Source organism: Rana temporaria, chromosome 2, assembly GCF_905171775.1.
Source record: "Rana temporaria chromosome 2, aRanTem1.1, whole genome shotgun sequence".
Taxonomy (NCBI): Eukaryota; Metazoa; Chordata; class Amphibia; order Anura; family Ranidae; genus Rana; species Rana temporaria.
In genome coordinates, this window is record NC_053490.1 from 218,077,777 (window position 1) to 218,090,130 (window position 12,354).

Here is a 12,354-nt window from a genome sequence, read left to right on the forward strand (position 1 = left end):
ACAACAGCCAGCTTTTAACTGTGCAGCACTTTGTCCTGCAGGCTCCTGGGCCATGTGACATGTTCCAAGAGGCTGAAGGAGGGGAAGAAAAAAAAGCCTGTAACTCAGTTATGAGGGGGCAGTGGTGTTCACTGAACACGGGCCCCGAGGGGGGGGGGGACTGTGACCCACATTGCACCCATGGATGATCCCCTGGTTGACAGTCAGGCATGATCGGTGCGGCGGTGGGGGCAGTTACAAGCATATTTCTCTGTGTAGCAGTTGAAAGCTGCTTCTCCTCCTCTCTCTCCCGCAGCTGTCAGCTGCTTCATTGAAAGCTGCTCAGGGAGATCGGTACTTGCAACTGTCCCCACTGCCATACCAATCGTCCCTCACTGTCCCCGCAGCATTTTTGGCTTCCCTCCTCTCTTAACGGCTGCTGGATGCAGTGTCAGGATGGTGAGTGGAGGAAGGGGCAGGTAAATATGTCATTTACCAGCCCTTTCCTTTTCTAAATTAGACACAGTAAGCGATTGCTACCGATCGCTCCTGTGTCCTTTGATAACTGTGTTTACTATGCTTCAGTTTATGAATGGGGAGGTGCCTCTGTCTCCTGTTCAGGGACTGGTCTGTCCTCAGTTCCTTTCCCTGTCCCAAAGGGGAGATGTCAGGGGTCTGTTTAGATCCTCTGATATATCTCACCAAAGCCCCCCAACAGGGCTGATAAAAAAATGCAATAATTATTAAAAAATTAAGCTGTAAAAAAAATAATAAAAAATAACTACTGACAGTGTCCAACCATCCACCAAACTCCCCCCCCCCCCCCCCCAAGATCATTGTGAAAAAGATCCAATTTTGCGGACGGAAGAAAACCCTATTTTTTCTTCCGTCTGCGGAGCAGATTGGATGAACACGGACACACGGTCCGTGTTCATCCGATCCCCTCATAGGGGAGAGCGGAGAAAAGACAGGCGGTCCCTGCACAGTGTGCGGGGACCGCCCTGTCAGCCGCCGCCTCAGCGGGGATATACGGAGCGATCCCCGCTTAGTTTACGGACACACGGAGGCGGATCATTACTGATCCGCCCCGTGTGAAAGGGCCGTTATGCATAGGTGTATTCAAGGAAATGCCCCTCAATATCTATGCGAAAAACTAAAAGCTCACAACCCCAATCGCGTTCTACGATCCACCAACCAAAATCAACTCCAAATACCCAAAACCAGATACAAGTCCAAAGGAGAACGAAGATTTGCAGTCCAAGGAACTAGACTGTGGAACGCTCTACCAACCACCATCCAATTGGAGGTGAATCACTTGGCCTTCAGAAGAAAGATCAAAACCCATCTCTTCTGAGATGAAAATGTTTTACTCAGAGAATGGTTACTAAGCATCCAGAGGCGATTCAGTTCGCATGTGTTGCGCTATATACATTTTTTACTCACTCACATACTACCCACTGCTGTACACACCATACTCCTCTCCTGCATATACTACCCATCGCCATACTCCTCTCCCTGCACATTATACTCACTACTGTACACTCCATAATCCTTTCCTGCATAAACTACCCACCGCCGTACACTCCATACTCCTCTCCCGCATACAATACCAACCTTCATACTCCTCTCCCTGCACATAGTACTTACTCCTGTACACTCCATACTTCTCTCCTGCATACACTACTCACCTTCATACTCCTCTCCCTGCAGATAGTACTCACCCCTGTACACTTCATACTCCTCTCCTGCATACACTACCCACTGCCATACTCCTCTCCTGCACATACTACCCACCACTGTACACTCTGCACAGTCGATTCCCTGGTTACCACTTTCGGCACTATGTAAGTCATCTCAGACTATATCCAACCACATCCCCTTTAAGCCACACCCAAAAGTTTGCACAATTTAAACCACACCCACTTTTCACCCAATTTTTTATTTTATCAATGCCTAGGGCCGAGTTTTGATGGGCCCACTAATTACACGATACAACCCGGGGGGAGCAGGAAGAAAACCAATGCGACTTGACTTTTTGAGTGAGGTTCAGCTATATACATATAACACATACCTTCCAACTTTTTGAGATGGGAATGTGATACACCTATCAGAAAAAGTATGCAGGCATGGGACACACCCCCTGCCACGCCCCTTTAAAGGAGAATTGTACAAAAAAGGTGCTTTTTTACCACTATTATTCCTTTATATTGGCTTTTGGAATTTACAAATGTAGAAATTTAGAAATTGGAGGAAAGGTTTTTGATAGATAAGTAATGCATTTTAGATACATCTATAGAGATCAGACCAAAATGAGGGACAAATGAGGAGGAATGAGGGACAGAGGGACATTGCTCCAAATCAGGGACAGTCTCTAGAAATCAGAGACAGTCACAAGCTATGCATATAACATACCTCCCAACTTTCTGAAATAGGAACGAGGGACACCTGCTAATAAATGTATGCAGGCATAGGACACACCCCTTGCCACGCCCCCTTAACCACTTCCATACCGCGTCATAGGGAAATGACGGCGGCAGGAACCCCTCGCCGATCCGGGTGGACGTCATATGACGTCCTGTGTTCCCGGCGATCTAGGGCGCGCTCGGCAGCGCTCATGCCCAGCGGCCGCGATTGCCGCCGGGTGCCCGCGATTGCCGGTAATCGCGGCATGAGTGTGGATCTGTGTGTGTAAACACACAGATCCACCTCCTGTCAGCGGTGAGGAGACCAATGTGTGTTCCCAGTACAGAGGAACACACATCGGTCTCCTCCCCTTGAGAGTCCCCCCCCCCCTACAGTTATAACAGACCTTAGGGAACATATTAACCCCTTCAACGCCCCCTAGTGGTTAACCCCTTCCCTGCCAGTCACATTTACACAGGAATCAATGCATATTTATAGTATTAATCGCTGTATAAATGTGAATGGTCTCAAAAACGTGCCAAAAGTGTCCGATGTGTTCGCCGCAATGTCACGGTCACAGTAAAAAATCGCAAATCGCCGCCAATACTAGTAAAAAAATAAATAAAATAAAAATGCTATAAATCTATCAGCTATTTTGTAGACGCTATAACTTTTGCGCAAACCAATCAATATACGCTTATTGCGATTTTTTACGAATACGTATCGGCCTAAACTGAGGAAAACCAATTTTTTTTAAAAAAAATTGTGATATTTATTAAATAAAAAAGTAAAAAGTATTGTGTTTTTTTTTAAATTGTCGCTCTTCTTTTGTTTATAGCGCAAAAAATAAGAACCGCAGAGATGATCAAATACCACCAAACGAAAGCTCTATTTGTGGGGGGAAAAAAACATAAAGATTTAGTTTGGGTACAGTGTTGCATGACCACGCAATTGTCATTCAAAGTGCTAAAGCGCTGAAAAATAAAAATTGGTCTGGGCAGGAAGGGGGTGAAAATGCCCTGTATGGAAGGGGTTAAAGGAGAATTGTAAAAAAAAAAAAAATGATTGGTTAAACCCACAAGTGCTTTATTTTACCAATACTATTCCTTTATATTGGCTTTTGGCATTTACAAATGCAGCAATTTAGAAATTGGATGAAAGGTTTAGCACTGAGAAACAACTTTTTGATAGATAAGTAGTTATATATGCAACTATATGGATCAGACCAAAATGAGGGACTTTGCAGGGGAAAGAGGGACAGAGGGACATTGCTCCAAATCAGGGACAGTCCCTCAAAATCATGGACAGTTAGGAGCTATGGCATAGAATACCCTGAATTACCTCCCCTGGGTACACCACCCCCTCAGCCAAGTCTTCCTTCTTACAGATGAGTATAGCTGGTCGTGAAAACAATGCTACTTAGCAGTTGCCTAGGTGCAGGGTGGAATGCCACCACTCAGCCGCTGCACACCCCTTCACACATCAACTCAGCCCACCATCCCACCCCTTCTACAGCGAGCGGTCACATGACCCAGCGATGCGCGGCCTGTGCACGGTCACATGACCGTGATGTCATCCGGGGGTCTTGTAGCAGCACGGGAGTTGTACGTGTGCCTATGCTCCAGCGCTGAGTATCTGCCGCCTGGCCGGGGCAGCCCAGCATGATGTTCGGTCTGGGCACCGCTGTAAGGTAGGCGAGGCAGGGAGAAGCCCCTTGGCCTTACTAGGTGATGGAGGGGACAATATATCCACAGTGTGTGTGTGTTTCTGAAGGCTTTCATCTGATGGACAATGCTGTGCCAGGCTGCAGCTCCCATACACCAGGAGGATCATACAATTAAAGGGGCACTGGGTGGGCGAAATTGGCCTGGTGATCTGTGCAGCATGTGAGTCTCACCCCTGTTGCTGTAATCTCCATGAATGAAGAATGCAGTGGGGGGAGGAAGACCCCCTTCTTATTAATCCCATCTCAGACTATGTAAGAGGTGCTTGGACCGGGCATCAGAAATTGGGCAGAAAGTACCCCTCTCTGCGCTCTGTCCTAGCCCCTTCCCATCATTATTGGTGGAATTATGAGGGAACAAGACTCTTGCTGCCATCCACCCAAAACTCAAGTCGACTTTGGCAAGGCTCACAGATTGGACCACTGTTAGTCTTGGTTCACATATATGTGATGCGGGAACCAGTGCGATTCCTGTGCAGGCATCGCGTGTCACCTGAGTGCGAACCGCTGCAAGTGTCAGTGCAAAGTTAATGACCCCCCCCAGATCGGATCACAGTGTGAACTACCAAATGGTGCAAGAATCGCATCGCATAAGTGTGATTACCCATGCAATCCGAATGCAGCCTACCAAAAAAAGGGTCCTGCATCGTTTTGGTGGGCATGCAATGCAAATTCAGCCTGAGTTTGCATCGCACAGACCTTGCACCTGATCTGCACAGCGGTGCGAATCACATGCGATGTCTAACATCATACAAGCGTGAACCCAGCCTTAAGGGAGTTGTAATTGTAAAGTGTTTTTTTTTTTGTTTGTTTTTTAATAAACATTTTATACTTTCCTTCTCTGAGCCCGATCCTCCTTTTCTGGGGTCCCTCAGCGGTGCTCCTGACTCCTCCTCTTCTCGAGTGCCCCTCGGAGATCTGCATTCCATGCGGGTGTGTTCCAGAGTCGGCCCCGCCCCCGTGTCACTGGATTTGATTGACAGCAGCGGGAGCCAATGGCAATAGCCTTTAATGAAAATTTCGGGTAGTAAAATCCGCTAATCTGGCCAGTTGTTTTTCAAAGGAATGCTCTCCCGCAGATGTAAGGCCTCTTGCACACTTTTTTTTATTTTTTCAGAGCTAAAATACAGCCCATTAATTGTAATTAAGGATGAGCTCTGGCGTGTTCGCATAGTACACGTGCAGAGCCCGCCAAGAAGTGTGCACGGCGCTAGCGCTAATCACAGCCAGGGAGACATTTCACGATCCCTGCAGCCGAGCATCGGGACAATGTCTCCCTGGCTGTGATTAGCGCAGCGCCGTGCACACTTCCTGGCGGGCTCTGCACGTGTACTATGCGAACACGCCAGAGCTCATCCTTAATTGTAATGTGCCTATGCACACAGGCGCATAAACAAGCGCCGTGCATTCTTCAGTTAAAAAAAAGAGAAAAATGTCCTTTTTTTTTTTTTTTTTGGTCAGTAATTTACGCCTCATGTGCGAAAATGCCTATTTACATATTGTGCAGAACGAGAACGCAAGAATACATTTTTAACGCATTTGCAAAAATTCGCTTGAATAGGTGCAAATGCATACATTTTTTTTTTTTCTTTTTCAGTAGATGCTTAAACAGGAATATCATGTTGATGAGGCCTAACATGGATGAGACAAACCATTTATCAATGACAGGGGTTACAATAATCAGCTTTTATTTATTCAAATAAAACCTTTATTCTAAAAGGAAAAAAACTGCTGTTATAAGCAGGGCTGTGGAGTTGGTAGATAAATGTTCCGACTCCTCAGTTTTATGTACTTCCGACTCCTCTGTATTAATATGTGAATGTATTTTATACATTCCTTGAGGGAAAGAAACGCAACCTACCACAGGACTACTGGCTGGGAAGCCAACAGTCTACTGTATTGCACAGTTTAAGCAAAAGACAAACACAATGAAAACAAAGTTTTTTATTCTAAAACATGATTTTCCTAGGAGAATCCCATAGTCATGTTTAAAGTTTAAGCTAACAATCGGAGTTTACAAGTTTTTATAGCCTTAGCTAAATGACAGCAGTTTTTCCAATGGTTTACAGCTTCAGTCTTGAACTATTGGCCCTCCATTCCCTTCACTTATACAAGTGTCTCACTCTCTAGTCCTGCAAAAAACATATTTATTTAATCCCTTATCAGTGAGAGGCTAGGTTACACATGGACGCTGCGTTCCCTGTAAAAGCAGAACACAACACTATGGAAAGTATAAGTATTGCAGCTCCTAATTGTGCGTTGCGTGCCATATAGTGAAGCACATGAAAAGCATGCTTCTTCACGGTCACTTAACGTGTTCGTTTTGCGGTTACGTGAGGCACTGCATGCATTGGTCTTTATTCTTACAGTAGAGAAGTCATTAATTATAACTTTTTGTGAATTGGGACATTTAAACTTGCTTTATTTTTTTTATTCCAATCTAAATTTAGTAGGAGTCGGAGTCGGTGCATTGTTTGCCGACTCCGACTCCAGGTACCCAAAATTTCCCCCGACTCCGACACAGCCCTGGTTATAAGGTATTGGCTAGAGTTTGGCTTTCGATTTGTTAGTATATTTAAATCTGCTAGTACAGTGGTGTCAAACTCAATTGGTTGCCTTAAAAGGGTCGGCTGTATCAGGCGTGTATGTACTGAGTGCAGAGATCAGGATTACACTAGGTGCAGAGATCAGAGGGGTGCCCTGTGCATAAAGTGTAGGGTTGCGCTATGCACAGTGTGCAACATCAACACCCAAGGGCCCCCCTCCCCCTCAGGCTTCCTTGCATCTCCACTCTCTCTTACCTGGCCTGGCTCTAGTACCTTCCCGAGTAGGCAGCTCTTCTACGTGTGTATTCAGCTCTAGTTCCTCCTTGTGTAGGTGTCTCTGCCTCACCTTGTAGGGAGGCCGTTGTCTCAGATTCTGGGGACCTTTCCTTGCCATGCCCTGCCGTTACTGCATGTAAGGATCTGGAGCCAGTGAGAGCAAAGTGTCCAATTTAAACGCAGAAGGCTTCTGTGTTTACAAGTGACAACAGGGAACACAAAGTGGAAGAAGAGTTCCAGCCGGCTGCAAAACTGGGTGCGAGGGGCACGTAACAAGGCCTGGTGGGCCGGATTCAGCATGCGGGTCTTGTGTTTGACATACACTATATTACCAAAAGTATTGGGACGCCTGCCTTTACACGCATAGGAACTTTATCAGCATCTAAGTCTTAAGGCCCGTACAAACGATTGGATTGTACAACAATAATTGTCTGATGGGACGTGTTGTGTCGGATAATCCGACCGTGTGTATGCTCCATCAGACAATTGTTGGCCGAATTAACGACAACAAATGTTGGCTGTTTATGCTCACCAACTGTCTCACAATAAATCTGTCACGTCGGATTATCCGATCGTGTGTACACAAATCTGTCCAACTAAAATCCAAAGTACAAACACGCATGCTCCGAACCAACAATAGCAGATGTTGCACCGAAGGGTGGCGATAAAGAGCTGAAAAACCACGTGGTTTGGTGAATGTTGGCTGACAATGTTCTGCAGTGTGTTCATACAGAACAAGTTCACGGACAACGCCCTTCGAACTAAAATCCACAGAAAAGTCAGATGGAAGTCCGATCGTGTGTACGAGGCTTTAGTCCAGGGGTCTTCAAACTATGGCCCTCCAGTTGTTCAGGAACTGCAATTCTCATCATGTCTGTGAATGTCAGAGTTTTACAATGCATCATGGGATGTGTAGTTCTGCAACAGCTGGAGGGCTGTAGTTTGAGGATCCCTGCTTTAGTCTGTATTGCTCAATATTGAGTTAGACTCACCCTTTGCAGCTATAACAGCTTCAACTCTTCTGGGAAGGCTGTCCACGAGGTTTAGGAGTGTGTCTATGGGAATGTTTGACCATTCTTCCAGAAGCGCATTTGTGAGGTCAGGGACTGATGTGCACAAGAAGGCCTGGCTCGCGGTCGCCACCCTAATTCTGGTTCAAGGATTTTATTAATGAGTATAAATGGTACAAAAATACAGTGGTCCAGAACAAAGATTCAAAGCATGTAAAGAACAATATGGTAGCATTACGTGGTTGTAGTAAAGAAATTCAGACAAGAAGAAGAAAGATGCAGGTCTGTCTCCGCTCTAATTCATCCCAAAGTTGTTCTATCAGATTGAGGTCAGGACTCTGTACAGGCCAATCAAGTTCCTCCACCTCAAACTCACTCGCCCGTGTATTTATGGACCTTGCTTGTGCACTGGTGTGCAATCACGTTGGACCAGGAAAGGGCCATCCCCAAACTTCCCACAAAGTTGGGAGAATTAAATTGTCCAAAATGTCTTGGTATGCTGATGCCATAAAAGTTCCCTTTGCTGGAACTGAGAGGCCAAGCCCATCCCCTGAAAAACAACCCCACACCATAATCCCCCCTCCACCAAATGATTTGGACCAGTGCACAAAGCAAGGTTCATAAAGACATGGATGAGTGAGTTTGGGGTGGAGGAACTTGACTGGCCGGCACAGAGTCCTGACCTCAACCCGGTAGAGCACCTTTGGGATGAAATAGAGTGGAGACTGTGCACAGGCCTTCCCGTCCATTGCTCCCACACAGAACAGAAGGGTTTTTTTTTCTTTTTCTTTTTTTTTTTTTTTCTTTTGCCACTTCAGACTTCACCGCAGCGAGAGACTTGCTCATGATTTTATTCATAATTCCGTCTCTACATCTGGTTTAGCATCATTTGTGGTATATTTCTTATACAATTTTTATACTTGTTATTATTTTTATTATATATTTATTTATTTATTTATATTTATTTATTTATTTATTTTTCTCCGTTTGGGAGACTCTCTTTTGTATTAAGTACGGAATTTTAACAGGTTTTATCCGCGTGACAAAGAGATACCCAGCACCCCTTCTCCCCCCTCCCCGATTAATTCCCCCCTCCTACCCTCCCCCCCTTCCCACACCCCACCCTTGACCATCCCACGACTCCACTATAAGAATTCATTCCCTTTAATTGACAATGTGTTCCTATTCCTCTCTCAGGTTTTCTGCGAACCTCCAGGTCTTTTTAAATTCCAACCAGGGAACCCATATGTCCTTTTCCTCTACCTCGTGTTTAAAACTTCCGTATTTTAATTTCTCTCTCCTATAGGTGTCCTCTACGGAGTCGATCCACTCCCACATTTGCGGGCTTTTCGCGTCTCTCCATTTAAGGGGGATCAATCTTTTCGCTGCGTTCAACAAATGAGGGGTCAGGGAACCCTTATACTCCTTCTCTGGAACCTCCCCTCCATGAAAAAGAACTACCCATGGGTTATCTTCCACTTCTTTTTTTGTTATTACCTTTATCAGGGCCAAGATTTTTTTCCAATAGGCTTTAATTTTCAGGCAGTCCCACCAAAGGTGTGCCATCGTTCCTCTTAACTCACAGCCTCTCCAGCATTTCTCTGACTCACCCCCTCTGAATTTGGCCATTTTATCTGGGGTAGCGTACCACCTCGTCAAACATTTGAAGTTCATCTCGGCAGTTCTTACATCTACTGCCGAGGTGTGAGTCATATTCAAGATTCTTCCTATGGTCGTTTTCCCCCTTGGGACCCCTAAGTCTGTTTCCCAATTTTGGATGTATTTTAGCGTGTCCAACTCTTCCGTTATCTGCAAGTAATTATAGATTTTAGATATATTTCCTTTTGAGCTTTCGATGCTACACAATTGTTCCAATATAGTGTACTCCTCTTGTGACCTCAAAGGGTGTGGTAGGCGTTTGACGAATGACACTAACTGCAAATATCTCCACTCGTCGAGCGCCCTAATTCCAATCCTATATTTAATATCGTGAAGTGTCCTAATTTTACCATCTAGTGTTATATCTTTTAGCTGTGTTCTATTTGTGATCCAATTTCCCCCTACTTCTTTTGTCCCTGGGGTGAAATATTCGTTTTCTTTTAAATCTATAAAGGGTGAATTGAATTCTGTTTTTAATTGTTTGTGAAGTCTATCCCAGATCCTCCATGCATTATGTGTAATTGTGTGTGTTGAAGTGTGTAAAGATCTATATTGTGGTGGATTCCAAATTAATCTCCCTAACTGTGCCCTCGCTAATGTGCATTCAATGTTTATCCATCTTTTGTCCTGGGACTCTTTAGCCCATTCTATAACCCGTGAGAGAACCGAAGCGTTATAATACAATCTGATGTCGGGTACAGCTAATCCTCCCTTTTTCTTGGTCCGTTTTAGGGTTTGAGCAGACACCCTGTGTTTTTTATTCTTCCAAATATAGTTCATTATGAGGGAGTTAATTATTTTGATGAATGACGGTGGTAGGTAAATTGGGACCATTTGAAACTTGTATAGAATTTTTGGGATGAGAACCATTTTTACCACATTTATCCTCCCGAACCACGAGATTGGTCTATTATATATGTTTTTAATTTCACTTTTTATTTCGTTGAGTAGGGGGATAAAATTTATTCTATATATTTTCTTGATGGTATTTGCCAGTTTTATTCCCAGGTATTTTATTTCTTTTTGCCATTTGAAATTATATTTCTTCCGCAGATATTGTTCTTCTTCTTTAAGAATGTTAATATTCAGGATCTCCGTCTTTTCTGAATTCATTTTGAAGTTTGATACCTCACCATATTGTTTTAAGGTAGCTATTAACTTCGGGAGGGTGACTCTTGGGCTACTTATATAGAATAGAATATCGTCTGCGAAGGCGGATAATTTGTGCTCATCTTCTCCAACTTCTATTCCATATATTTCTGGATTTTGTCGAACCATTGCAAGCAGAGGTTCCAATGATAAGACAAAAAGAAGGGGGGACAGGGGACAGCCCTGTCTGGTTCCATTTCGCATCTCAAAGGGTGCGGATAAAGATCCGTTGATCTTGATCCTAGCACATGGGTGGAAATAGAGCGTTTTGATCCATTTGATCATCCTTGGGCCTATTCCTATAAATTCTAGTGTTTGTATCATGAACCCCCAGTCTACCCTGTCAAACGCTTTCTCAGCGTCTACTGACAGGAGTAGACCGGGGGTCCCTCTTTCTTTGATCTGCTCCATGAGAAGAAGTGCCCTAACTCCATTGTCTTTTCCCTCCCTACCAGGTATGAAACCAACCTGGTCCGGGTGGACAATGGCTGTCATTACCCCCTTCATTCGTTCGGCCAGAATTTTTGCATACAGTTTGGTATCTGCATTCAGGAGTGAGATAGGTCGGAACCCTGAACAATTCGTATTGTCCTTTCCCTCTTTTTTAATGACAGTGATCGTAGCTGTTAATGCCTCTCTACTCATCTCATAGTCTAGCCCCAACCCATTGAAATATTGACATAGTCTAGGGACTAAGATGGTACTAAACCTTTGTATGTAGGCAGACGTGAAGCCGTCTGGTCCAGGACTTTTCCCATTGGGAGCATTCCTTAAGACCTCCCTTATTTCCTGCTCGGTTATACTTTCCTCCATTCTTTCTATCTCATGCTCTTCTATCTTCGGTAGATTGGTTTGCTGTAATACTTCCCTGATCTTATCCTTTTTTTCGGCTGGGTCCCTGATCTTCTGTTGGACGTCGTATAATTTTTCATAATAGCTTCTAAAGGATTCTGCTATTTTGTTTGTCGCATACACTAAGTCCCCATTCCCATTCCTAATTTTTTCGATAAAATTCCTGGTTTTCTTTTTTCTTACCATTCTGGCCAAATTTTTACTAGGTTTATTTCCCCAGACGTATCTTTCTCTCTCTACCCTGTCTATGAAATTCTTGGTTTCTTGCCCGGCAAGGGCTTTGTATTCATCCCTTGTTATAGTTAACTTACGGAGTGTTTCCCTCTTATGGCCCTGTAATTTATGTTCCTGTTCCAGCCTATATATCTCCTCTTTTAATGTTTTTAGTTTACTCATTCTTGTTTTATTTTTCTTTGCCCCCTCAGCAATAAAAATCCCTCTTATATACGCTTTGTGGGCGTCCCACAGGGTTGCTCCTGTGATTCCCTCCTTGTCATTCTCCTGGAAATACCATTCCAGTTCTTTCTGTACTCTCTCGACCACATCCTCGTCCCTCAACAGACCTTCATCCAATCTCCATTCAGGAGGTATGCATTTTTGTATGGATGTACTTATTTTCATGGTTATAGGGGCGTGGTCTGATAGCGTTATGATCTCACAACTTGCTTCGACCACCCTCTCCAAAAGTCTATGATCTACGAGGATGTAGTCGATCCTCGAGTACGTCCCATGCACAGGGGAAAAAAACGTATAGTCT

The 12,354-nt window shown here is 44.4% G+C and overlaps 1 protein-coding gene across 1 annotated transcript in view; it reads left to right on the plus strand.

The window, feature by feature from the left end:
• The first annotated feature begins 3,909 nt into the window (after positions 1-3,909).
• Positions 3,910-12,354, plus strand: part of CHST10 (carbohydrate sulfotransferase 10) — a 43,950-nt gene continuing 35,505 nt past the window's right edge. The window contains exon 1 of the mRNA XM_040336446.1: positions 3,910-4,072. The gene's annotated coding sequence lies outside the window, so the exon portion shown is untranslated. The remainder of the gene's footprint in view (positions 4,073-12,354) is intronic.